This window comes from Panthera onca, chromosome F1 (assembly GCF_046562875.1).
Source record: "Panthera onca isolate mPanOnc1 chromosome F1, mPanOnc1 haplotype 2, whole genome shotgun sequence".
Lineage (NCBI taxonomy): Eukaryota > Metazoa > Chordata > Mammalia > Carnivora > Felidae > Panthera > Panthera onca.
Window position 1 is genome coordinate 57818193 of NC_138355.1, and position 26163 is coordinate 57844355.

Here is a 26163-nt window from a genome sequence, read left to right on the forward strand (position 1 = left end):
AGTTTTCCCAGAGGTGACAGCACCGTCTCAAATCACTAAATTGAGTCCTTCATAGTTTTGGAGAAGAATGACTAATGGATTTATCATTAATAGGACCATCATTCTAATTTTAATATTATATTTAAGAGTTCTTGGATTCATTGACATGCTTGCCAAAATACTAAATCGGAGAAGGAATGGCTATGAAAATGCTTTTTTGACTTTTATGAAATGACACGTGTAAAAACAGCCTCCAGTTCTTTCAGGATCCCTGCGCAGCTCTTCTGTATTGATATGAGCTGGGCCGTGTGCTTGGTTTCCTTGGTTATTCCGAAATCCATACGTCCATACTCTTAACTTGGCGTATTAAAAACTGACTTTCTGTTCTTTGCCTATTGCTATTATTTACATGTGAACAACTTCCAGGTGAACAATGAGAAATTCTTGGTTTCTAAACTTCGGAGTTCCTCTCTCTATGTTGTATTTCCTGTTAAACTATCAGTGTTTGTTCCCAATGAAGATGGTCACCATCCAGAACTCACAGCTAACAGCTTGCCGTTTCAAAATATTTATATCAATATTTGTGTTAAATGCTGTCTTTGTAGTCTGCCAATTTGCATTTGTTTTCAAGGATAAAGCAAAAAATGTGGAATGATTTTTATGAATATTCATCTAGTTTCTAGGAAACTCAATTCGAAAGATTTGAGCATAATGTCTCATCTTTATAGTGGTTATCTGGGACCCTCAATATGACCACCATTATACTGTTTAAGTAATCTTTCTCTGGCATAAAAACATACAGAGGCAACAAATGTATTAGGCTAATGACAAAACTGAAGAACATTGAGATCACTTAACGTTGTGTATCAGGGAAACACAATACTAAAGAGATTTCTAGTTCTCTGGAGTTGAAGACTTAATACATTAAACTATCTAGGCAGTGCATTTCCAATTGAGCTTTAATTGACAAAGAAATAGAAACATGAGGGCAATAAGCATGTCTTCTCAGACTGGTAACATCACAACCCCCCGAAATCAACATAGGAGCTATTAGAGTAAAAACCTACAAAGTAGTGTTGGTATTGGCCTTCTGTATGCTGTCACATATGGATTCTTCAGAACTTGTACCAACTTCATTTTAAAGTTAGAATTAGGGGCGCCTGGGTGGCTCAGTCGGTTGAGCGTCCGACTTCGGCTCAGGTCATGATCTCGCGGTCTGTGAGTTCGAGCCCCGCGTCGGGCTCTGGGCTGACAGCTCGGAGCCTGGAGCCTGCTTCGGATTCTGTGCCTCCCTCTCTCTCTGCCCCTCCCCCGCTCAGCCTCTGTCTCTCTCTCTCTGTCAAAAATAAATAGACGTTAAAAAAATGAAAAAATATAAAGTTAAAATTAACATGGGAAAATACTAATGTAAGAAATAAGACCTGGAATATACATAGTCTATCCATGTTGGGTACATACTTGGTAATAACTTCCTTTTTACACACATGCACAATGTAGACAAAAAGCATTATAACTGAGTGGTTAAGTGGTACAAAACATAAAAGAAATATTTAATTACAGACTCATCAAGAATTTCTGGCTGTTAGTATATCACATCTATGTGTTTTTGGTAAATAACAATCACAGAAAGATCAATCTGGTATGTAGTAATCAGAAATGTCATGAGTATCAAGCTAAAAATTTATATGGACAAATTCAGACATTGTAAGCAACGACAAACTCAGTAAATAGACTAATCACAGTAAATTATATTTACTAAGCACCTATTGTGTGCATGCTGTTTTGTATGTTACCTATCTATACAAAATTTTTTGGGGATGTATATTATTATATTTTGAAGATGAAAAACTAAAACTCAGAGTTTAAGTAATTTGGGTAAGCTCATACAATTAGGTAGTGGTAGATTTGGAGATTAAACTCCGTATTTTTAAAAAATCAAAACAGATAGCCTCTTTGTACTTTTGAATTATTGCCAGTTGTATCAGTCATGTTTCAGTTGTGACATATAGCATCCCATTACAAACCTCTTATGAATGAATTGCCTTCTCTGCTGCTGGAGGTAGAAAATGAGAAACTCACTTTCTTAGACTTTCTTGCAGCTCAAGTACCATATGACTTGGTCATGCCCAATGAAATTAAGTATTAAAAGTAATAGAACTAAATGGGAATTTGACCATTGGAGGCGATTTTGTGTCAGATTAAAAACCATTATTATGTAGTGTTAAATATATTTTCAAATCCCTTCTGTTCTACCATGTGATATAGATAATTAACAATCGAGGCCGTGGCATTAATTGAAATAGGTGCATTTCACAATATTGGTGTCTGCTGCCTCCTTTCCTCTTTCAGCAAATTTCTATGAGAAATAGATGAACTTGGACGAGACGTAGCTAGTCTGCAAGCAGAGATGGAAGGTATTTACTGCTTTGCTAAGGGAAGTGCTCTCTGTATGCAGTTTGTATTTAATGAGAATCTTACCATTTGGAACCTTGTGGTATTGTAAAACCCAACTAGCCCTGTACTTCAAACTGATGTGGTTACTAGCACTGGCTAGGTAGAGTAGGACCTTAGCTGGAGATAACCACCAGGCCTTGATAGGCATGTGAGCCCAAGAAAAATATCAGAATAAAGATATTATCTTGTCTGATAATGGCTAAGAATTCAGACCAACCATCCTCATAACGACACCTGAACATCAAAGAGCTGTCAACATGGTAATTTACTGGTCAAAATGTGAAAGATGGGAACTCAGAGATATAAGTCTACAATCAAAAGCTGCTTTTGCCTTGAAGGCATTTGCCTATCTGAAAGAACATTTGCCTAACTTTAAAAATAAATGGAAAGGAAGGAAAGAAGGAAGCAAGGAGAGAAGGAAGGAAGGAGGTAAAGAAGGAGAGAAGAAAGAAAGAAGGAAAAGGAAGGAAGGACGCGGGGAAGGAGGAAAGGAGGGAAGGAAGGAAGGAAGGAAAGAAGGAAGGAAGGAAGGAAGGAAAGGAAGGAAGGAAGGAAGGAAGGAAGGAAGGAAGGAAGGAAGGAAGGGACTGTGCTTTTTGTAGCCTTGCAGGATAAAGAGTAAAACAAATTCTAAGTCAGGGCAACCAAAGGTAGGAATTCTGATTAACCTCCCCTTGTTCTTTCACCCAAAATCCACAAAAGTCTTAACCTTTGAGTAAGTGGAAACAAACTAGCCTAATGAGAGATTTGCAGTCAGACTGCTACTTACCTGAGCAATTCAGGGAATCTCAAGTCTTGAATTTGAACACAGAAGCTCCTAAAGTAATACTGACCAAGGAAGCTGGCAAAATCTTATGAAAAGCCTAAGAGAGGATGCCATATCTCTAGGCCTAAAGTTATTCTTACAAATCAGTTTTCAAATGCATTGACCTGCATAGTAAAAGTACCGGGGACTTAGGAAAAGAGGAAATCATGAATGAGAAGTAGTAAGTAAGTAAGTGAGTAAATAAATAAATAAATAAAACAGGATCACAAAGCTTTAGTATTGGAATTATCAGAATCAGACTATATGCCAGCCAAGTTTATTATATTTAAAGAATAAAATCCAAGCTAGAAAAATTTGTCAGATTGGTGAATTGCAGTCTTGCAACCCAGTCTATTGTTTTGGATGAATAGAAGCATTGGAGGGTAAAGACTGAGTAAGTAGCCGAGCATAGAAGCCAGTATCTAAGGCCATAAATCTGTAGGCCTGAAAACTATGTCTAGGCAAGATCCTTGGTTGTGGTTACTTGCTCATGGAAACTGACCAGAAGCAACGAAACCAGAAGCCTCTGTATTGTCAAGGGTGCTTGCTGCTAAAGGAATTCTAACCTGGCCAGCTGCAGCCTACCCTCAAGCTTACATGAGGTTCCTAAATTTGTACCAACAGGCTGTTAGTGGGCCACCAGAGTGGTGCAGTCCCCCGGAAGTTTATCGTCTCCAATGCCTACTTCATGTGTGGTCATGGAGTATAGTAGACCAGGAATATTCTGTTTGTCTGCTCAAGGAACTACACCTCCAGTAGAGACGCTTCACTATACCTATGTAAAAGGATTTAACACTTGCTAGGGATCAGTAACTGCTGTTTCTTGCCCATTTTCCATTTATCCTAATGAAAGGTTGTTACTGTGTTTAATTCAATCCTTCTCTACCATTGAGTGCTGGATGTGTTGAAGGAAGATAATTTGTAAGTTAGTTTAGTTGACAGAGATACCCAGACCTGATGGACAGGTCTGCCCATGACTTTAAGGTGAAACATGCTGAGCTTTTATTTTTTTCTGTGATTATATTTATCGATAATTTCTTTTTTGATTTCTTCTTTGTATGACTTTAAAAAGAGTCACCCATATTGTAGGGTGTCTTCTGTAACTTTCAATATTGAATCCAATGGAATCTACTTAATATAAGGAGTAAATCTGAAATTTGGCTTTAGATTTTTTAAATGGGTAACAGTTTATTGCAATAGTATTTATTAAGTAATTCAATTATCTTTCACTAGTAAGTGTCATCTAGTCACATACTAGTCCTCACATGTACCCAGGTATATCTTTTGAGTGTTGATGCATTTGATTTATCTGTCTCTTATAATGCTGTATAGTATCACGTGGCTTAAATACCTATTTTGGTATTTCAGAAGATGCTGAGCTATTTTCGTTCTTCAGAAGGTGCTGTGGCTCTTTTTTCTTAATTTTCATCCAACTAAATTATAAATCATTTTAGTATGTCTCAAAAATATCAAATTGGAATTATAAATGGATTTAAATTAAATTTGTAGAATAGAACAGGGGAAAATAATACTTTCATAATTTGAGTTATCCTCTTAAGGAATGAAGTACATCTCTTCATTTATGTGGACATTTAAAAAATGTTCATCAGTAAAATTTTATTATTTTCTTAATACAAGGCCTACATATTTTTTACTAACTCTTTTTCCTTGGAATTTCATACGTTTATGTTATATTTGCTAATGGTGTGTTCTCTTCCATTTTCTAAGTTACTGTGTTTTTTTTTTTTTTAATTTTAATTCCAGTGTGGTTAACATACAGTGTTAGAGTAGTTTCAAGTGTACAATGTAGTGCACCAGCAATTCCATATATCACTCCGTGCTCCTCAAGAGAGGTGTACTCTTAATCCCCTTCACCTATGTCACCCATCCCGTCCACCCACCTCCCTTCTTGTAACCATCTGTTTGTTCTCTATACTTAAGCGTCTGTTTTTTGGTTTGTCTCTTTTTTCCCCCACTTTGTTCTTTTGTTTTGTTTCTTAAATCCCACATATGAGTGAGATCATATGGTATTTGTCTTTCTCTGACTTATTTCGCTTAGCATAATACTCTTTAAGCAGAAGGCACAGTCCTTTTTTTTTAATGTTTATTTTTGAGAAAGAGAGAGAGAGAGAGAGCGCGTGGGTGTGAGCAGGGAGGGGCAGAGAGAGAGAGGGAGACACAGAATCTGAAGCAGGCTCCAGGCTCGACATGGGGCTCGAACTCACCTCGTCACCTGAGATGAGGTCAGACACTTAACCCACTGAACCACCCAGGTGTCCCTCACTTAGCATAATACTCTAATACTTTCTGGATCCATCCATGTTGCTCAAAATGGCACGATTTCATTCCTTTTTTTGGCTGAATAATACTACATTGTGTGGGTGTGGGTGTGTGGGTGTCACATCATTTTTATTCACTCATCTACCAGTGGACTCTTGGCTGCTTCCATAATTTGGCCATTGTAAATAATGCTGCTATAAACATAGGGTGCATATATCCCTTCGAATTAGTGTTTTCATATTCTTTGGGTAGACACACAGTGATGCAATTACTGATGATGCAATTATAGGGTGCTTCTATTTTTAATTTTTTGAGGAACCTCCATACTGTCTCCACAGTGGTTCTACCAGTTTTCATTCCCACTAACAGTACAGGAGGATTCTTTTTCTCCACATCCTTGCCAACACTTGTTATTTCTTGAGTTTTTGATTTTAGCTATTCTGACAGGTGTGAAGGGATATGTCATTGTGGTTTTGATTTGTATTTCCCTGATGATGAGTGATGTTGAGCATCTTTTCATATGTCTGTTGACCATCTGGATGTCTTCATTGGAGAGATGTCTGTTCCTGTCTTTGGCCCATTTTTTAATTGGACTCTTTGTTGTTTTGCTTTGTTTTTTTGGTGTTGAGTTGTATAAATTTTGTATGTTTCGAATACTGACCCTTTATAAGATATACCATTTGCCAATATATTTTCCCCTTACATAGGTTGCCTTTTAGTTTTTTTTTTTTTCTTTATTGTTTCTTTAATTGTGCAGAAGCTTTTTATCCTGACTTAGTCTCAATAGTTTGTTTTTATTTCTCTTGCCTCAGGAGACATATCTAGAAAGATGTTGCTATGGCCAATGTCAGAGAAATTTCTGCCTGTGCTGTCTTCTAGGACTTTTACAGTTTCAGGTCTCACATTTAAGCCCTTAATCCATTTTGAGTTTATTTTTGTGTATGCTGGAAGAAAGTGTCCTAGTTTCATTATTTTGCATGTAGCTGTCCGGTTTTCCCAACACTGTTACTTGAAATATTGTCTTTTTTCCTTTGCATGTTCTTGCCTCCTTTGTTGAAGATTTACCATACATTTGTGGGTTGGTTTCTTGGCTTTATATTCTTTTCCATTTATCTATGTGTCTATTTTTGTACCAATATCATACCGTTTTGATTACTATAGCTCTATAATATAAATTGAAGTATGGAATTGTGATACCTCTAGTTTTGTTTTTCATTTTCAAGATTTCTTTGGGTATTTGGGGTCTTTTGTGGTTCCATACAAATTTTAGGATCGTTTGTTCTAGTTTGTGAAAATGCTATTAGTATTTTGACAGGAATTGCATTAAGTCTGTAGGTTACTTTGAGTACTATAGACAGTTTAACAATATTTGTCCTAATCCATGAGCATGGAATAACTACTCATTTCTTTGTGTTGTTTTCAATTTCTGTCATCACTGTGTTTTTTTTAATGTTTATTTTTGAGAGAGAGAGACAGAGAGAGAGAATGCATGAGCAGGGGAGGGGTAGAGAGAGAGAGAGAGAGGGAGACAGAGGATCCAAAGCAGGCTATGCACTGGCAGCGGAGAGCCTGATGCGGGGCTGGAACCCATGAACTGTGAGATTATGTCCTGAGCTGAAGTCGGATGCTTAACCAACTGAGCCACCCAGGTGCCCCTCTTTCATCAGTGTTTTATAGTTTCCAGAGTACATGCCTTTCGCCTCTTTGGTTAGGTTTATTCCTAGGTGTTTTATTATTTTTGATGCAACTGTGAATGCAATTTTTAAATTTCTCTTTCTGCTACTTTATTATTAGTGTACAGAAATGCAATGGATTTCTGTACATTGATTTTGTATCCTGTGACTTTAATGAATTTGTTTATCAGTTCTAATATTTTTTTGGTTGAGTCTTTCAGGTTTTCTATGTATAGTATCATGTCATCTGCAAATAGTAAAAGTTTTACCTCGTCCTTACCAATTCATATGACTTTTACCTATTTTTTGTTATTGTCAGATTGCTGTGGCTAGGATTTTCAGTACTATGTTGAATAAAAGTGGTGTGAGTGGAGATCCCTGTCTTGTTCCTGACCTCAGGGGAAAAGCTCTGTTTTTCTTCATTGGGTATGATGTTAGCTGTGGGTTTTTCATATATGACCTTTATTATGTTAAGGTGTGTTCCCTCTAAACTGACTTTGTGGAGGGTTTTTATGAATGAATGTTTTACTTTGTCAAATGCCTTTTCTATATTTATTGAAATGATCATATGGTTTTCATCCTTGTTGATGTGATGTATCATGTTGATAGATTCGCAAATATTGAACCACCCTTGCATCGTAAGAATAAATCCTGCTTGATCGTGGTAAATGACTTTTTTAATGTGTTGTTGGATTTGATTTGCTAATATTTTTTTTTCTTTATTTATTTATTTTTTTTTTTAATATTTTTTTTCAACGTTTTTTATTTATTTTTGGGACAGAGAGAGACATAGCATGAACGGGGAAGGGGCAGAGAGAGAGGGAGACACAGAATCGGAAACAGGCTCCAGGCTCTGAGCCATCAGCCCAGAGCCTGACGCGGGGCTCGAACTCACGGACCGCGAGATCGTGACCTGGCTGAAGTCGGACGCTTAACCGACTGCGCCACCCAGGCGCCCCTGATTTGCTAATATTTTGAGGAATTTTGCATCTGTGTTCATCAGAGATATTGCCCTGTAGTTCTCTATTTTTTGTGGTGTCTTTCTTTGTCTCATTTTGTTACCAAGGTAATACTGGCCTCATAGAATGCATTTGGAAATTTTCCTTCCTCATATTTTTTGGAAAAGTTTGAGAAAAATAGCTATTAACTCTTTTTTATTTTTTATTTTTATTTTTATTTTTTTTCAATATATGAAGTTTATTGTCAAATTGGTTTCCATACAACACCCAGTGCTCATCCTAAAAGGTGCCCTCCTCAATACCCATCACCCACCCTCCCCTCCCTCCCACCCTCCATCAACCCTCAGTTTGTTCTCAGTTTTTAAGAGTCTCTTATGCTTTGGCTCTCTTCCACTCTAACCTCTTTTTTTTTTTTCCTTCCCCTCCCCCATGGGTTTCTGTTAAGTTTCTCAGGATCCACATAAGAGTGAAACCATATGGTATCTGTCTTTCTCTGTATGGCTTATTTCACTTAGCATAACACTCTCCAGTTCCATCCATGTTGCTATAAAGGGCCATATTTCATTCTTTAAACCACAATTTCTTTATCCATTCATCAGTTGATGGACATTTAGGCTCTTTGCATAATTTGGCTATTGTTGAGAGTGCTGCTATAAACATTGGGGTACAAGTGCCCCTATGCATCAGTACTCCTGTATCCCTTGGGTAAATTTATTAACTCTTTTTTAAATGTTTGGTAGAATTACTCTCTGAAGCATCTGATCCTGGACTTTGGTTTATTCGGAGTTTTTTTATTACTAACTCAATTGCATTGCTAGTAATTGGTCTATTCAAATTTTCCATGCCTTCCTGCTTCACTTTGGTAGGTTATGTGTTTCTAGGAATGTATCCTTTTCTTCTATGTTGTACAATTTGTTGGAATATAATTTTTCATAATATTCCTTTAGGTCACTCATATTTCTGTGGTGTTATTTCTCCTCTTTCATTTGTGATTTTATGTGAGTCCTCTCTCTCTCTCTCTGTGTGTGTGTGTGTGTGTGTGTGTGTGTGTGTGTGTGTGTGTGTATTTTATGAGTCTGGTTAGAAGCTTCCTAATTTTGCTGATCTTTTCAAAGAACCAGCTCCTGGTTTCATTGATCAGTTCTCTCTCTCTCTATTTTTTAGTTTCTATGTCATTTATTTCTGCTGTAATCTTTCTTATTTCCTTCCTTCTGCTAGGTTTGGGTTATGTTTATTTTTCTTTGTCTAACTACTTTAGGTGTAAAGTTAGGTTGTTTATTTGAGATTTTCCTTGCTTCTTGTGATAGGCCTATATTGCTTTAAACTTCCCTCTTAACTGCTTTTGCTGCATCCCATAGATTATGGACCATTGTGTTTTCATTTTTCTCCATGTAATTTTTTATTCTTTGATTTCTTGGTTGACCCATTCATTTATAGTAGCAAGTTATTTAACCTCCAAATATCTGTGCTCTTTCCAGATTTTTTCCTGTGGTTGGTTTCTAGTTTCATAGTGTTATGATCAGAAAAGACACATGGTATGACTGTTCTTTTTGAATTTGTTGAAACTTGTTTTGTGGCCTAAAATTTGATCTATTTTGGAGAATGTCCCATGTGCAATTGTAAAGAATGTGTATTCTTCTGTATAGGGATGGAATGTTTGGAATATATCTGCTAAATCCATCTGGCCCGGTGTGTCATTCAAAGCCACTGCTTCCGTGTTGATTTTCTGTTTGGATGATCTGTCCATCAGTGTAGGTGGAGTGTTAAAGTCCCCTACTATTATTGGATTACTATTGAATAGCTCCTTTATGTTTGTTATTAACTGTTTTATGTATTTGGGTGCTTGCATGTTAGGTGCATAAATATTTACAATTATTATATCTTCCTGTCAGACTGTCTACTTTGTTATCATGTAGTATCCTTTTTTGTCTCTTATTACACTCTTTGTTTTAAAGTCTATTTTGTCGAATGTAAGTATTGCTACCCAGGCTTTCCTTTGACATCCATTGTGCATGCCAAGTGTTTCTCTGTCCCCTCTCTTTCAATCTGCATGTGTCTTTAGGTCTGAAATGAGTCTCTTGTAGGCAGCATATAGATGGGTCTTGTTTTTTTATCCATTCTGTCACCCTGTGTCTTATGATTGGAGTATATTCAAAGTAATTATCAATTGGTATGTATTTATTTCCATTTCATTACTTGTTTTGTGGTTGTTTTTGTAGTTCTTCTCTGATCTTTTCTTGCCTCTTCTCTTTCATGGTTTTCTGGCTTTCTTTAGTGATATACTTGGTTTCCTTTCTCTTTATTTTTTGCATATTTATTACTGGTTTTTGATTTATGGTTACCATTAGGTTTGTATATAACATTTTCTGCATGTAGCAATCTATGTTAAGTTGATGGTCGCTTAAGTTTGAACCCATCCTTTGCTCCTTTCCCCACCATATTGAAGGTATATGGTGTCATACTTTATATCCTTTTATTCTATTATTCCCTTGGCTGATTTTTACAGATACACTTATTTTTACTGCTTTTATGCTTCCATTTTTTTTTTTTTACTCTTATTTATGGTCTTTCCTTTCCACTCAAAGAGTCTCTTTTAACATTCTTGTAGGACTGGTTTAGTGGTCATGAACTCCTTTAGCTTTTGTTTGTCTGGGAAACTCTTTATCTCTCCTTTTATTCTGAATGATAGCCTTGATGGGTAGAGTATTCTTGGCTGCAGATTTTTTTTTTTTTTTCTTTTCAGCACTTTGAATATATCATGCCACTCCCTCCTGGCCTGCAAAGTTTCTGCTGAAAAATCCTCTGATAGCCTTATGGGGTTTCACTAGTATATAACTACCTTTTGTCCTCTTGGTGCTTTTCAATTTATTTCTTTATCACTACTTTTCACTATTTTAATAACTATGTGTGGACCTACTTGGGTTGATTTTGTTGGGGGATCTCTGGACCTCTTGGATTTGGATATCTGTTTCCTTCCCTAAATTAGGGAAGTTTTCAGATATTATTTTTTCAAATAAATTTTCTGCCCTCTTTTTTCTCTCTTCTTCTTCTGGGATCCCTATTATGCAAATGTTATTACACTTGATGGACTCAATGAGTTCCCTAAGTCTATTCTCATTTTACATATACTTTTTTTTCCCTTTCACCTCTCAGCTTGATTATTTTCCATTACTCTGTCTTCCAGGTCACTAATTTGTTCTTCTGCTTCCTCTAGCCTGCTGTTTATTCCATCTAGTGCATTTTAATTTCATTTATTGTGTTCTTCATCTCTGATTGGTTCTTTTTTATCTTTTGTTAAGGGTCTCACTGATGTCTGCTACTCTTTTCTCAAGTCCATTGAGTATTTTTATGGCAATTACTTTAAATTCTCTATCAGGGAAATTACTTATATCTGTTTTGCTTGGGTCTCCTGCTGTGGTTTTTCCCTGCTCTTTCATTTGGGACATATTCGTCCGTCTCTTCATTTTATCTAACTCTCTGTTTCTCTGTGTTAGTAAAATCAGCTACATCTCCTGCTCTTGAAAGTAATGGCCTCATGAAGAAGAGGTCCTGTAATGTTCTGCAGTGCAATGTCCTATGTTCACCAAAACCTGGCACTTTTGGGGTGTCTCCTAAATATGCTGTGTGTGTCCTGTTGTGTCCTGGCTGCTTTTTTCTTTAGTCCAGTAGTCTATGTTGAATCTCTTTGCCTGTTGTGGGCAGTGTTTGGTCCCCAACTTGGATAGAGTGTGCAGTCTTAACAAGGTACCCAGGGATCCGCTTGCCAAGTGAGACCTGCCACTGTAGCTGCCACCTGACTGTGCCACTGGGGTGGCTGCACAAAGTGCACACGGGTGGGGTGCACATTTTAACGAGGTGTGTAGGTATTCCATGGAGCCTGCCAGCAAAGTCACCAGGATTCCGCAAAATGTGTGGGTCAGGAGATGTGGTGTTGGTAAGATTTGCTGTAGTCTTCAGAGGGAGGGGACCTGCAGAGCTGGGACTGAGGAGGGACGGTTTGGAAGGGGCAGATCCCTGAAGCCCAGGGGGCTGGGACCTGATGTAAGTAAGTTAGATAGTAAATGTCTATGCTATGCTGGTTACAGCAGGTGGCCCTATGTTAATGCTGGAGGGTGGGAGAGGGAAATGGCACCTGCCTGCTCCTTTGTCCATGGAGGATTTTCCCTGAGAACCCTGCCCCTCCCAGACAAACTGTGAGTAAATAACTCTCCCTCCTGTTTGCCTCAGGTGTTTTTCAAAATGCTGCTTCTAAACTGTATCTCTGGAGGCTGTTTGTTGTGCTATCTTCTTAAGGGTGGGTCTCAGCTTCCTACCGGCCTCCAGGCCCTCCCAGAACCCAGCCCACTGACTTTTAATATTCCAGGCCTTAAATTCTGCTGTTTTTAAGAACTCACAAAATTTGGCTCCAAAAGCTGGTTTGTTATGGGGACTGTCTTCTCCATGCAGGCCCAGGCATGGTAGTCTGTTTCTCTCCCCTCTCCTCGCTTGGCTTCCTCTCTCCCATGGTGGGTTGGTTCAGTTGGTTTCCACTGCATCTCTGCTCTTTGTACCCTTTCACAAGGCCTCTTCTCTACTTGTAGTTGTGGAGCTCATTGTGCCAGTCTTCAGGTCATCTTCTGGGTTATTTACACCCATGTGTGTGTTGCCTAGTTGTACCTGTGGGCCAAGGTGAGCTTGGGGTCCTCTTACTCCCTTCTCTAGTATTATTTTTACATATAGGAAAGCAGTATATTTTGAGAGTAATTTTATACTTTATTGAAATCTCTAATTGGGTTTCAGAATTTTTGTAGTTTTTCAATGATGGCTGGTTTCCTCATTCAGTCATTCAACAGTCTTACGCAGGGTGGAAGGTAAGCTGGAGGAATGGGAAGTTGTGCCCTTGACACTGTCCTCTCAAGTCCTGATTGACCTCCTGTCACTGTGGATATTGATTTCATGAAGCAAGATCAATGTGAAGTTCCATTGCTCATAGACTCTTTTCTTTTCTGAGTTTATTTTATTTAGCAGCTCTCAGGCTACTTTTCCTCATTCTCCAGCTCAGATTCCCATCTGGTCTCAATTCGATCAGAAGCTGTGATCAACAACAAAAAGAAATTACTTGGTTACAAATTATCTCCTTTAGTCCTGTATCTGGTTATCCCTGTCTTTATCCCTCTTGGTTGGAGCTCTTACTAGGTTCTTGAGACTTGTTCAGTTATTTCTCACATGCTACACTCACTTTGTGACTAAGGAAAATATCCCATATTTGTGGTTCAAATTGAATATGAATTTAATTGAATATTCTTCATTCATTCAATTCCTACTTATTTTCTTCAGTTTATGATGTTCCTTTTTTTTTGTTTTTTTTTTTTGTTTTTTTGCCAATACTTTTGTTTCTTTTTATTCATTTAGCTGATTTTAGAAACAGACTATAGGCAAAAGAACACATTCACTGTCTTCCTAGAAATCCACACATAATTATTTTAATAATTATGTGTTAGCTATCTAACACTATCAGTATTAGCTATTATATTATGCTTTCCTTAAATGAAGTGTCATTTCCTAATTTTTAAAAATCTTACCCTCTCTTCAGGTTGTGGAGCCTAAGTTGTTTTACACTTATAAAGCCTTTATTTTTTGGAGAATATATATATATATATATATATATATATATATACACACACACACACACACACACACACACACACACACATACATATATATGTGACTTATTTCTTATTTAAAGCAGTTTTATTTTGACCCTTGATTATAGTATTTTCTTGTTAAGATATGGAAGGTTTAGGGGTGCCTGGGTGACTCAGTTGGTTAAGCGACTGCCTTTGGCTCAGGTCATGATCTTGCGGTTTGTGGGTTTGAACCTCACCTCAGGCTCTCTGCTGTCAGCGCAGAGTCTGCTTCAGATCCTCTGTCCCCCTTTCTCTCCACCCTTTCCTCGCTTGTTCTCTCTCTCTCTCTCAAAACTAAGCAAATATTTAAAAAATGATGAAAGTTTGATCTTTATATTGCTATTGACAATTTTCCCATTTCCTGTTGTTCTTGACAGAGAGTATTCATTTAAAAATTATTTGCATAAAAAATAAATAAATAAAAATTATTTGCATAGAAGTAAATGTATGGATGCATACATTGTTTGAATATGGGGTCATATATTCTTTTTAGTACATAAATATTTGTTAATTAAGTTAAATGTTATAAATTTGGAGGAACCAAATTCGATTTTTAATAGTAGCAAAATCTGATTCTCTTAAAATATATAATGTATCTTTTGTATATTGTTTCATGTTTTATAGTAAGTATAATTAAACAAACATTTACAGTAATATTCTGATAGTATTCGAAAGGCCAGTTCATACATTTTAAAATTGCAAAGCCTGTGTGATGTAGGTGAAAGAGCAACTGTAGAGTCTTAGCAGATCTCAGCATGAACCTCCCATTGAAGACACTAGGAATTGATGTTTTAATCAAATAGAGCTATTGTCACTCAAGCACATTATAAATTGCCAACATGTATTGAGAGCTTATTGCATACCAAGTATTGTACTAAGCCCTTTATTCTCATTATCTCCTTCAATTTTCACAACAAACCTGTGAGGTCAATAGTATTACCTACTCTACAATTCAAATGGAAAGATTTTGTTTTGTTTTGTTTTGTTTTGTTTTGTTTTGTTTTGTTTTGTTTCATTATGTCCAGGACCTCCCTCTAAGTGATATTTTTCATAGGATCCTTAGTTGGGATGGAAATATTCGCATAGATGTTTGATAAAGAATGAATAGTTACCTGAAAATAAGGCTAAGCATAGACTATATAGACAGTGAACCATTTCGCAATTAGTTATTTGGTAAAATTAAATGAAACTCGTTCAGGGTCCATATTAAGAGTAGTTTCTGCACTGTATTCATTTTCTTGAATAAAGCGCATCCATTTCCTTTTTGAGAGATATTTTAAGCCTAGTCAATAAAACTGTGTGTTTTTATTAAACATATTATCTTAAGTTAATGAAAAGAGTGGCAGATTTTTCTGTTTGTGTTGTATGAAAGACGTTTGAATCATAAAAAGTGGCTGTTTCATAGATTCATTTGGTAGGTAAACTGTCAGGTTGTGTCCATAAGTGGGTCGTCATGTTATTTCCTTTATTTTTATTATTTGAACTCAAATTAACTTCAGTTTCACAATTTATCTATTGTGGATCTGAACTAAGTAGGACAGAAGAAAAGGTGCAGTTCCATTAAGCTCTAACATATCATTGGCTGTCAGGTAAGCCTTGTTATGCTGTCCATCCTCATTTAACTATCCCACAAGATCTCTTAATGAAGTTAAGCCCCAAGTTCACTCCAATAATTCTGTGGCAAGAGTTTGTGCAATGTAACAATTCATCACTTGTCAGGAAGGCACTTTTAGTTTATACATTTAATAAGGGCATCCTCTAGCTTGGTTAATTAGAAGTGAACAGTTTGCATATTTACTAAATGCAGAGTGTCATTGCCACCACGGCCTATTGCCTACATGAATTATTTCTCTATCTGCAATAAACAGCTGGGTAATTATTACTGCCATAATCAGATAAATTCCCTCTGTAAGGCTTTTCTTACATGGCAATCCTTTGAACTCATCCAAAGCTGAACAAAATTTATGAACTCCAGCAGCTAGGCCACTTTTTCATACTATGGTGTCCCTGTTCACTATTTCAAGGACATAAGTAGAGAACCATTTATATTGTGTAAATAAGGAGAATAAATATGATTACCTAAAGATAACATTTCAGTAAACCTCATTTTAAAAGTATAATATTCTGATCTCATCCAACTAATTGATAGTGGTTTAGCTGTCTCTAATTGTATCTAGATGACAGGCTCTTTTAATAAGGAATAAGCTGAGATGTAAAGAAAATAACATTTTAGTTTTCAAGAACCAAATTAGTCTGTAATGTCAACTATACATGTGACTTTTTCTCTGTAGACTCATTTTATATGTAAAGATACAACATTTACAGCAATTAATTTGGTAGAATTTAGATAATAACACACTAGAGTGTCTAAAATACAGCACATATTCTGTGCTCTAGAAACAGTCTGTTACCTCTCCATAACTAGTAATTAATGACATAATCCATAGATAACTTTATAATATGGAATGATCTCTACCATTTGATTACCGTCTTTTTCACATACTAAATTTTTAACAAGATTGTACTACCTTTAACATAATGCTATTTCAAAAAATTTTAAAAGCCAAGTATATAAAAAAGGGTAAAAAGCTTCATTCCTGAAATAGAATTAACAAAAGGAACAAGCTTATTTAATTGGATATAATCTTTTTATATATATGTATTTAATTGTTTCTTTTTTTCAAATTTAGCTCTTTATACAGTGAATTTTAGGTAGTTTACAAAGAGTTACATTAAAAAAGAGGAAAAGAAATAAGGACCATAGTAAAGGAAAATGCAGAATGATTACTATATTATTGTGACTTATCAGGAAATGTGGTTAGTTAAGTATATACCATTGTGAAAATGTAGAAAAAAAATACTGCATATGCCAAGAAAGAGCTTTCTCTAGCCCTGACCTAAAAGAAATGTCACACACAAACCTTCAGTAGGATGTGCTGGTAATGTAATGAACTGTGACTTCATTTACTTTTTTTTTTTTTTAACAGAAAAAAACCTGAATTTCAAGACTCTCTTTTTTGTGGTGATAAAAAAAAAAAAAAAAAAAAGCTAGAGTATAGCATCAAGTTTTATTCATTTGAAAGCAAGGAACTAAAATACATTTGTTTATGGACTTAGTCTTGTGGTCGTCTACCTTTGAGGAAGAGAAGAATTGAAAGTTCTTATCTCACTTATCCTAGCTGATCTCTTGCTAAGAGATAGAGAGAGGAGATTTCCTTTTTTTTTTCTTTTGAATTCTGTGAGAAAGACTAGGAAATCTATTTTTAATATTATTGATTGAGAATGAATTTATACGGTGGAAATAAGATTTAGGTACGTGATATATCTGTGTACAGACTTTTCCAATCAATACTTAGGTATGTTTAAATTATTGTGAAAATGTATTGAGAAAATGTAACCATTTTATGTAACCATAAAAAGTTATTTATAATTCTATCCATTGAGCTATTGAACCTTCATCTTATTAGGTTCTTTAAAGCATAAGACACTGTTGATAATTTTTTTCCTCTAATCTCTTTTACAGCTTGGATTCTGTGACACTACTCTGTCCTGCTTTCCTTTCTACTTTTCTAATGTTTTTTCTTTGTACTTGCATTTATTTGCCTGACCTTAAATATTAATGTTCTCTCTTTGATGCATTTGCCTTTTCACTGTCTGTGTCCAGACAATCTCTTCCACTTCTGTGACTTCAGCTAGCATTTGTATTGTGAGGATTCATAAATCTGCATATTCTCCAGCCCAGAATTGTCTCCTGATTTCTTAGACTGATTATAAAACAATTGGCCAATAAATAGTTTTCTAAAACTTATTAGATAATTTTCTGAAGTTACATGTGATGTGCTCCTACATGTAATACTACTTTAAAATATGTTGACATCATACTATCACATGTTGTTGCTTTATCATAGCGTCCTGATTAATTTAGAGATGGACCTGGTCTGTGTTGAGTCGATTGCATGCAAAAGCAGCAGCAATTAGTTTTGCCTTAAAATTAAGTTAACACAGTTTAGATGAGAGACAATGTGTGATTTTCGAGTGAACACAAAGTAAATAAGATCTTGCCGTTCTTTTTATATGAAATAGACATTTGGCTACCTCACCTCTAAATTCTACCCCAAACAAAACTTCAGTAGCTAGATCCTCACCCTGCACAGCTGAATCACTGTGAAGATATGCAAAGGGGGGAAAATAAGATGTGCCTTGATCTACCTTTATGCGGAAAGCCCCCATGCTGTGTCTCAAAGTCACCATCTGTAAAGTCGTTTCATTTCACAGAGAACAGGAACCTTGTTAATAACACCTGCCCCTTACCAACCTCGGTGGAATGTTGTGAGGGTGAATTAATGTCTGTGAAGCACTTGGAGCTCCTGAAAATAATGCACTATGTAAATACCTTTCATTATTATAGCTATTATTATACTTAACACAATGTCACTCTCAATTATTTGACATCATATATATTGTATAAAATTTTACTTCCTTTTACAGAAACTATCCAGAATGGTAAAAAGAAAATAATTTTTTCAGTGAAATATGTGCATATTTTTAGAAAGAATACTACACAAAAAATTCTTTTCAACTAAATTTATTCAAAGGAGCCAGAAGAAGAAAAAAATTGATTTTCATGAATGATCTTTGAGTGGAGTCTTATTGCTTTTTAAAATCATGCAAAGTAGGCAAATGAAATAATGGAGCAATTGGATGATCCCTTTTTATGATCACAGTGAAGTCATGGTGTTGTAATTTTATAACATCAACCATTATCTTCTTTTTTTTTAACTCTTTTCATTTTCCACGCGTCTAGTCTATAGAGTACAAATTTGCTAGCATTACCCTTGGAGAGCCCGTTCACCCTAGGTCAAGAAACCTTTCTTCTCATCTAACATGCATTCCCTCTACCCTTTTGCTGTTGATGGCCCAAGTCTACCAAAGAGAGCTAGAGTTCCCTGTGAACAGTTCAACCTCATCTCCTACTGCTCTCTTCTATCCCATCTCTTTGGTTCAGTACTCAGTGCTTCCACCTACATGAAGCTTTTTCTGATTTCTCTGGATTTTAAGCACGGCATCCGTATTGCTTCATACTGTGTCTATAGTCTAGTTGGTTATCTGCTATTTTATTTATAAGCTACTTGAAGGCAGGGATTGGGCTTTACACATCTTTATTGCTTTTAATATCTTAAACATACTTGTGACTGCCTAACTGAATATACAAATGAGTGCTAGTGTTCTTTATGATTTTAACTCTTTTTTTTTTTTTAATTTTTTTTTAACGTTTATTTATTTTTGAGACAGAGAGAGACAGAGCATGAACGGGGGAGGGGCAGAGAGAGAGGGAGACACAGAATCAGAAGCAGGCTCCAGGCTCTGAGCCATCAGCCCAGAGTCCGACGCGGGGCTCGAACTCACGGACCGCAAGATCGTGACCTGAGCTGAAGTCAGACGCTTAACCGACTGAGCCACCCAGGCGGCCCTATGATTTTAACTCTTAAGTAGCTTAGGCGTTTTGGGGAGAAATTAATCTGTACAGCAACAAAAGATTTTCAAGAGTAGCTAAAAATACTTTTTGAGAGGACTTGTCGACATGTTTCCAGAATGTTAGTCTCCACTTCGGGTCTCAGAGTAAGGTGTGAAGCCCAGGAGCACCCTGAGCGCTTGAATGTTAATGACCCTGTGCCACAGGGTGCTTAATTGTAAACTGGGCTTTCCCTTTGTAAAGTGCTGCCGGAAAGGAATCCGCAACACCTGTCCAACACTCCCCCGGCCTCAGTACCCAGGGGACAAAATAAGTGGTTTAAATGGTGAAGCTTTTGTTTCTCAAGCAAATGTTTGGGGTATTTCTCTGACTTCCACATAATCTTTCTAGGTTTGATCAATCCCCAAATCGTTTCGGATGTCACACACCAAGTCCAAGCATATGATTGGCTTTATTTGTGCTTAATATTTTTGCTTATGTTTTAGACCTAGCCTTTTGTTTTCTTTTATTGTCTACTCATTTGGTTAAATTAATATGGACAATCATGAGAGACAAAACAAAGTGCATTCAACAAATTTAACTAAAATACCTTTATGTCATAATGTACCACAGCAGAAAGTAATGCTTTCAACCAGTTTTGGTTGGAAGGCTTCTTACATTTTCTTTGACTTCATTTCCCATGAAAACAGAGCGAAGATGCTGCAGAACTGTTTGAATCCATTTCCTTAGAAGTATTTTTTCTTCAAGATGATTCAGATGATGACATTTTGTTTTTATTTGGTAGATTATGTAATATTATTACCAGTTACCTCTGAGATTTGGGGCACTTATTTTTTTTTTAATTTTTTTTTAACATTTATTTATTGCTGACAGAGAGAGACAGAGCATGAGCAGGGGAGGGGCAGAGAGAGAGGGAGACACAGATTCCGAAGCAGGCTCCAGACTCTGAGCTGTCAGCACAGAGCCCGAGGCAGGGCTCGAACTCACAAACTGTGAGATCATGACCTAAGCTGAGGTCAGATGCTTAACCGACTGAGCCACCCAGGTGCCCCATGGGGCACTTATGCTTTAAAAAAATTTTTTTTAATGTTTATTTATTTTTGAGAGAGACAGAGACAGAATGCGAGTGGGTTAGGGACAGAGAGAGAGGGAGACATAGAAGCAGAAGCAGGCTCCAGGCTCTGAGCTGTCAGTACAGAGCCTGATGTGGGGCTCGAACTCCGAGCTGTGAGATCATGACCTGAGCCAAAGTCGGAAGCTCAACTGACTGAGCCACCCAGGCACCCTGGGGCACTTATGCTTTTAAAACAAACTCCATTTATTTTTTTTTTCTCTGTCAAAATTATGATTCTTATGAAAATATTGTGATGTACATATCATGTCTCCTTTGTAGTACTTCTTAGTCCCTTAGCTTATATGGTGATATTCATATTAAAATTAACTGAATATAATTGCGTCTCTTTATGATGTCATACTAGTGAGTAGAGTTGAATCATCTTAGTTCCTCAGCAGACTTGATAATTTTCATTACTGCAGACTAGTGCTTCTCAAACTTTAGCAGGGTCCTACCCCCCAGGATTTCTGAGTTGGTCTGGTGTGGAACCTGAGAATGCACATTTCCAGCATTTCCCAAGTGACCCTGATACTGTTCTTCCAGGGACCACATTCTGAGAACCACTTTATAGGCAAAGAGCCAAAATCCTGGTTCTTCCCCACTTCCCAAGAGAGGCTTTCACAATATGGCTTCGTCCTTCTTCTAATTAAACCATAAGAAGTTATGGAATGTACTACTAGTCAGCTGAGAAATAGTTAAAAATGATGGTAGCACTTAATTTATACCAGATAGTAGACCAAATACTTTGGGAGGGACACATCAGTGAATAAACCTTAAGCCTGACCTTCGGCACCTCCACTGGTGGGGGGAGTATAGGAAACATGGCCGCAACTATAACGTACGATAGAATGTAGTAGACATATGACAGGGAGGATTGTGAGGGTGGAGACAGCTAGAGATTAATTATTATTGAAGTGATCTATGAAGACTTTTTATTTTTTTTTATTTTTTTTTTTTTAATTTTTTTTTCAACGGTTTTTATTTTATTTTTGGGACAGAGAGAGACAGAGCATGAACGGGGGAGGGGCAGAGAGAGAGGGAGACACAGAATCGGAATCAGGCTCCAGGCTCTGAGCCATCAGCCCAGAGCCCGACGCGGGGCTCGAACTCACGGACCGCGAGATCGTGACCTGGCTGAAGTCGGACGCTTAACCGACTGCGCCACCCAGGCGCCCCTATGAAGACTTTTTAGAGGACAGGGTAGAGATTTTTGGTTTTGGGTTCTGGACTTGTAAAGACAAGAAGATAAGAATTATAAAGAGATTTTTTTTTAGTACCATATTTTTAAATGAATAAGAAAATCAAACAGAATGGAAAAATATAGTTGACTCTGGAACATGGGGTTCTATACAGTTGTCAACTGTCTATACAGTTGAAAATACATGTATAAGTTTTGACTCCCCCAAACCTTAACTGCTAATACCCTGCTGTTGACTGGGAGCCTTTTCAATAACATGAACAGTTGATTAACACATATTTGTATGTTATGTGTATTATGTTCTGTATTCTTACAATAAGGTAAGCTAGGGAAATAGAAAATATTATTCAGAAAATCATAAGGAGGAGAAAATGCATTTACAGTATTGCCCTGTGTTTATTGAAAAGAAAACTACATGTAAGTGTGGTTCAAACCCATGTTGTTCAAGAGTCAACTGTATTGGATTTAGGCAAAATGTGTAATATGAGTATAGTATTGTACATAAAGGCATAAATTTTGGTGCCAGGACTGTATTCAAATTCTAACTTTCACCTTCTAGTTTGGGAGTTTGGGAGAAGATTTAGCCTCTGTGCATCTCATGTCCTCATCTAAAAAAATAGGAGTGATAATATCTGCCTCACTGGATTGTGAAAGGATTAAAAGCAGTAATGTGTATGTCTTAGCCAGGAAACTCTTGGAAATAAAATATAAGTGTAGGATTAAACTGATAATTCTTTATTTGGATGTTTTAAGCCCAGGGCAGAGAGGGTGAGGAAAAGTGGAAAGTGAAATGTCATAGCTTGAAACAGACTCTGGATGCCATGATTTGGTGTAAGATTATATTGGGGAGTATTCAGGGAACAACATCCGTAGGGTGGTGAAGTTGAACTGCATCAGAAGTCTCAGGAAAGTCGGGATTTGGTTGGGTGTTTAGAGTGGACCCAAAATTGAGAAAAAGGCTCTGGGCCTCTGTACTCCTTCAGTCACCAGTCATTGGATGCCAGCTGGAGGGAGAGGGAGACAAAATCTGAGGCGGAGCACCTGATTTTCTCCAGTGGCATGCAGCTGTAAGCTGTCAGTTACCAGTGCCCCTGCACTGGTTCTGTAGGGAGCAGTGTGATGCGATGAGCCCCTGCAGCCCTGGCCGCCACTTCACATCGAGTCCCGCAGTGACTCAACCAGGTCCAGCAGGTAGGCAGGCGCTGCTTTATCCATCAGCCACGCAGCTTTGCCAGGAAAACCCTCAGCGGTGCATGGAGGACACAAAAAAGGGAAATTTATTTGCATGGCTCTCTTCTGTCCCCAATTTCCCACCAGTCAAGGTTCACCCCATGCCTCCATGCCTTTTAGAAAACCAGATTCCTTGCTTTGCATCATGGAATTTCTTCCATTAATTACACACTGATCAGGAGAGGAAAAAGATGAAATCACCGAAGGAATTTGAGAAAATATAAAAGATCGGTATCCAGTTGAGTAGATAAAGTCAGTAGCCTAGAACATGGCCTGGAGTAAACATTCAATATATAGCTAACATTTACGTAGTGGCTTCCTATGTGCCAGCCCCACTCGGAGTATTTTACATAGATTGATGTATTTGTTCTTCACAATAGCTTGTTGAAGAAGAAACTAATACTAATATATTTACATTTTATAGGTGAGGATATTGAGACTCAGATATTAAACAGCTAGTAAATAGCATAAGAGTTTATAACCAGGTGTCATTTCAGAGTCTGTGCTGTGAACCACTCTACTGGATTGCTTCCAAATGGCTATTTTATTTTTATTATTACTATAATAATTAGAATATGTAAATTTTTATCATTATAAATATCACTAGCATTAGCAAAATGTACTCAAATATGTAAAGCTTTACAAAAGTTTCGGAAATTTTTACCTTCATTTTTAAACTAATATCACAAAAAATTTTATATATATGAAAAGTGATGGAGGAAGTCCTAGGACTTACCTAAGTTTCTTTAACTATATAGTAGAAAATAGGATCATAAAAGAAAAGAAAATATATGTAATTCATTCAATAAAAAAATATCTTCTGCATAGTATTTCTTGCATCAGGATGACTATAGCTTTTAGATCTGCAATTATAGAATCTGTCAATCTAAGGATTCTAACTCCATTTCTGCCATTAACTGATTTGTTATTCAGAGTACGTCATTTTATCCCTTTATGTGTTTCCATATTTGTAAAATAAGGTAATTAGTAACACCTACCCCATATATATCACAGGACTGTTTTTTAAGGATAGAAATAAGACCATATATATACCTGAAATGAGAAAAAATATTGAAAACAACCCGGAATTATTTGGGAAAAAAATTAAGTGTTTTAAAAGTTCTGCATTAAAAAAAAATCACTGGGTGAAAAAAATCGTAATTTTTATAATTTTATAAAGAAACCTAGTTAGAATGGTTTCCATCATTTAATCTTTAATGGGATCATAATTTTTTATTACATTCTTTACACTGAGACACATCTTCATCACTACTGATGTAACAAAAACTTGTATATCAGGGATAGAAATTTATTCAGCTCTTCCTACTTGGTCATTAAACAAAGAGGACTTGACATGAATATAACTGTGATGTTCAATATATCTGTACACTCTCAAGTATGGCAATAAATCAGGGACATAAGATTGATTTTTTTCAAAAATTGTACAAATGTATGAAATTAATTACTTTTGTGTTTTGAGATTACCCAAGGTTAGCTTTTCTAGTGTTTTGTCAGATTTCTTGGATTTATTTTTAGGGCTTCCCAGTTCCTTCTGGGTTTACTGTGTGTTATCGTTACATATTGGAAACTGACATTCTTTTACAGGACTTTCAGTTTTAGCTTTCCTTATCAAGCTCCCTGAGTACATGGCTGTTTTTATTTTACATTTTCATATCCAGAAGATGGACTGTTTTTGCTATAGCAAATAATCTACACTTTTGATTTTGTATCCAAATCCTATTACTTCTTTGCACTTTACCTGTTCATGTGTGTGTTCAATTATATTGGGCCTTTTTTCTTTCTGATGTAAGATCTCTTCTTATTCATTAAATCATTTATAGAGCACAAACTTCTTTGTAGATTTTTTTTTTTTATTTTTGTGATTGCTCGGAAAATTACTGTGCTTATCTTTGGAATGACATAAAATTGGATACACGCATATCTGAGTAATTATCCTTGTAGTGGCAGTTCATTGGTTATTTTAAATTATCTTAAAGACTTATAAGAGGAATTATAGAAGAAATGATTTTTACGTAATATTAAAAGTAAAGATGAAAATTAATAATGTATTTAGTTTTTTTATGTAACATGTGATTGTTATTTTTCCTGGCCAAAAAAAAAAAAAAATAATTCTCATTTATTCATATGTAACTGCCTTGAAATTTGTACCTTAAGGACAAAGAAAGGTCACCAATCCTTCTAACTCCTGGTTCTTTGTCAAAAATGGACACAGTTAATGAGGTTTGTTTGGTACAGAACAAATTCTCAGACACAGATAGAGATCCTTTCAATGGAAACAAATTTGTTTGGCTTTACCAGGTTACTTAGCGATTAATAATAGCCTTGAGATGCAGGTCAGAAAGGTCATTGTACCAGCTTGCCAACACAATCTAAATGTGCAGCCAGCCCAGCTCTGTGGGCGCAGAAGCCCCCAAAATACTATGCATAAAGTAAAACAGGCTATTTTCTGACTCCTTTTTTCATATTAATAAGCAATTTTCAAGAGAAGGGTGGCAAAATGAGGGCCATGCCACTCCAAGTAATTCATTTATTTTGCAATTTAATCTTATGTTGAAAAAAATTGCTCTGCTGCAATAGCATAGCATGGTGATTTTTAAACGTCAGTGTGTTTCATAAGTAACCTTGTATGAAGTATTGTATTAGTAGCCTTTAACAGAAAATTGCAACAAAAATATTTCTAGACATTGAAGTAGAAATGAAAATCTTTTTTTTTTTATTATTATTTTTGGAATCTTTCCCTGTACTCTCCCTTGACATCTTTGAGGTAGATGCTCAGACAATTTACTTAAAATTTTACTTCAAGAACTGGATGCTAAGTTATATGTCTACTTTTTAAAAAGAATAAAGTATAATTTCAAGATAGCATTTTAACACGAATAGTTAAATATGTTCTATGAAAAGAAAGGATTTACTCTTTCCATATTTGATAATATCTTAATCTATTTATCAGGTGTTTTTCTTCACATAGTGTGTTTGAAAAGTTTATTTTTTGTTTAAATGTCTTAGATATACATATACAGAAATGATGCAGTTTTCATTACTTTAATGGAGTTTATTGTACCTAGAAAACCATGAACTTATTCACCTAATTTAACTTTTATTTTAAGTATCCGTATGATTGAACAAAATAGCCTTTCAAGTGCAGGATAATATATGTAATCATGTTGGTATTATTTGAACTGTTACCTGCAGTAAACTTACAGAAAATTAAGTATATGTATAAAAACCCATCATGCTCTCAAAATTAGCCCATTAGCATACAAATTCAATGATCAGAGATTTCCTAATACAGATTCAAAATTTAAAGGAAA

At 36.2% G+C, this 26163-nt stretch overlaps 1 protein-coding gene across 5 annotated transcripts in view; it reads left to right on the forward strand.

The window, feature by feature from the left end:
• SPATA17 (spermatogenesis associated 17) overlaps positions 1 to 26163 on the forward strand; it is a 197976-nt gene that overhangs the window by 51459 nt on the left and 120354 nt on the right. The window lies entirely within an intron of this gene.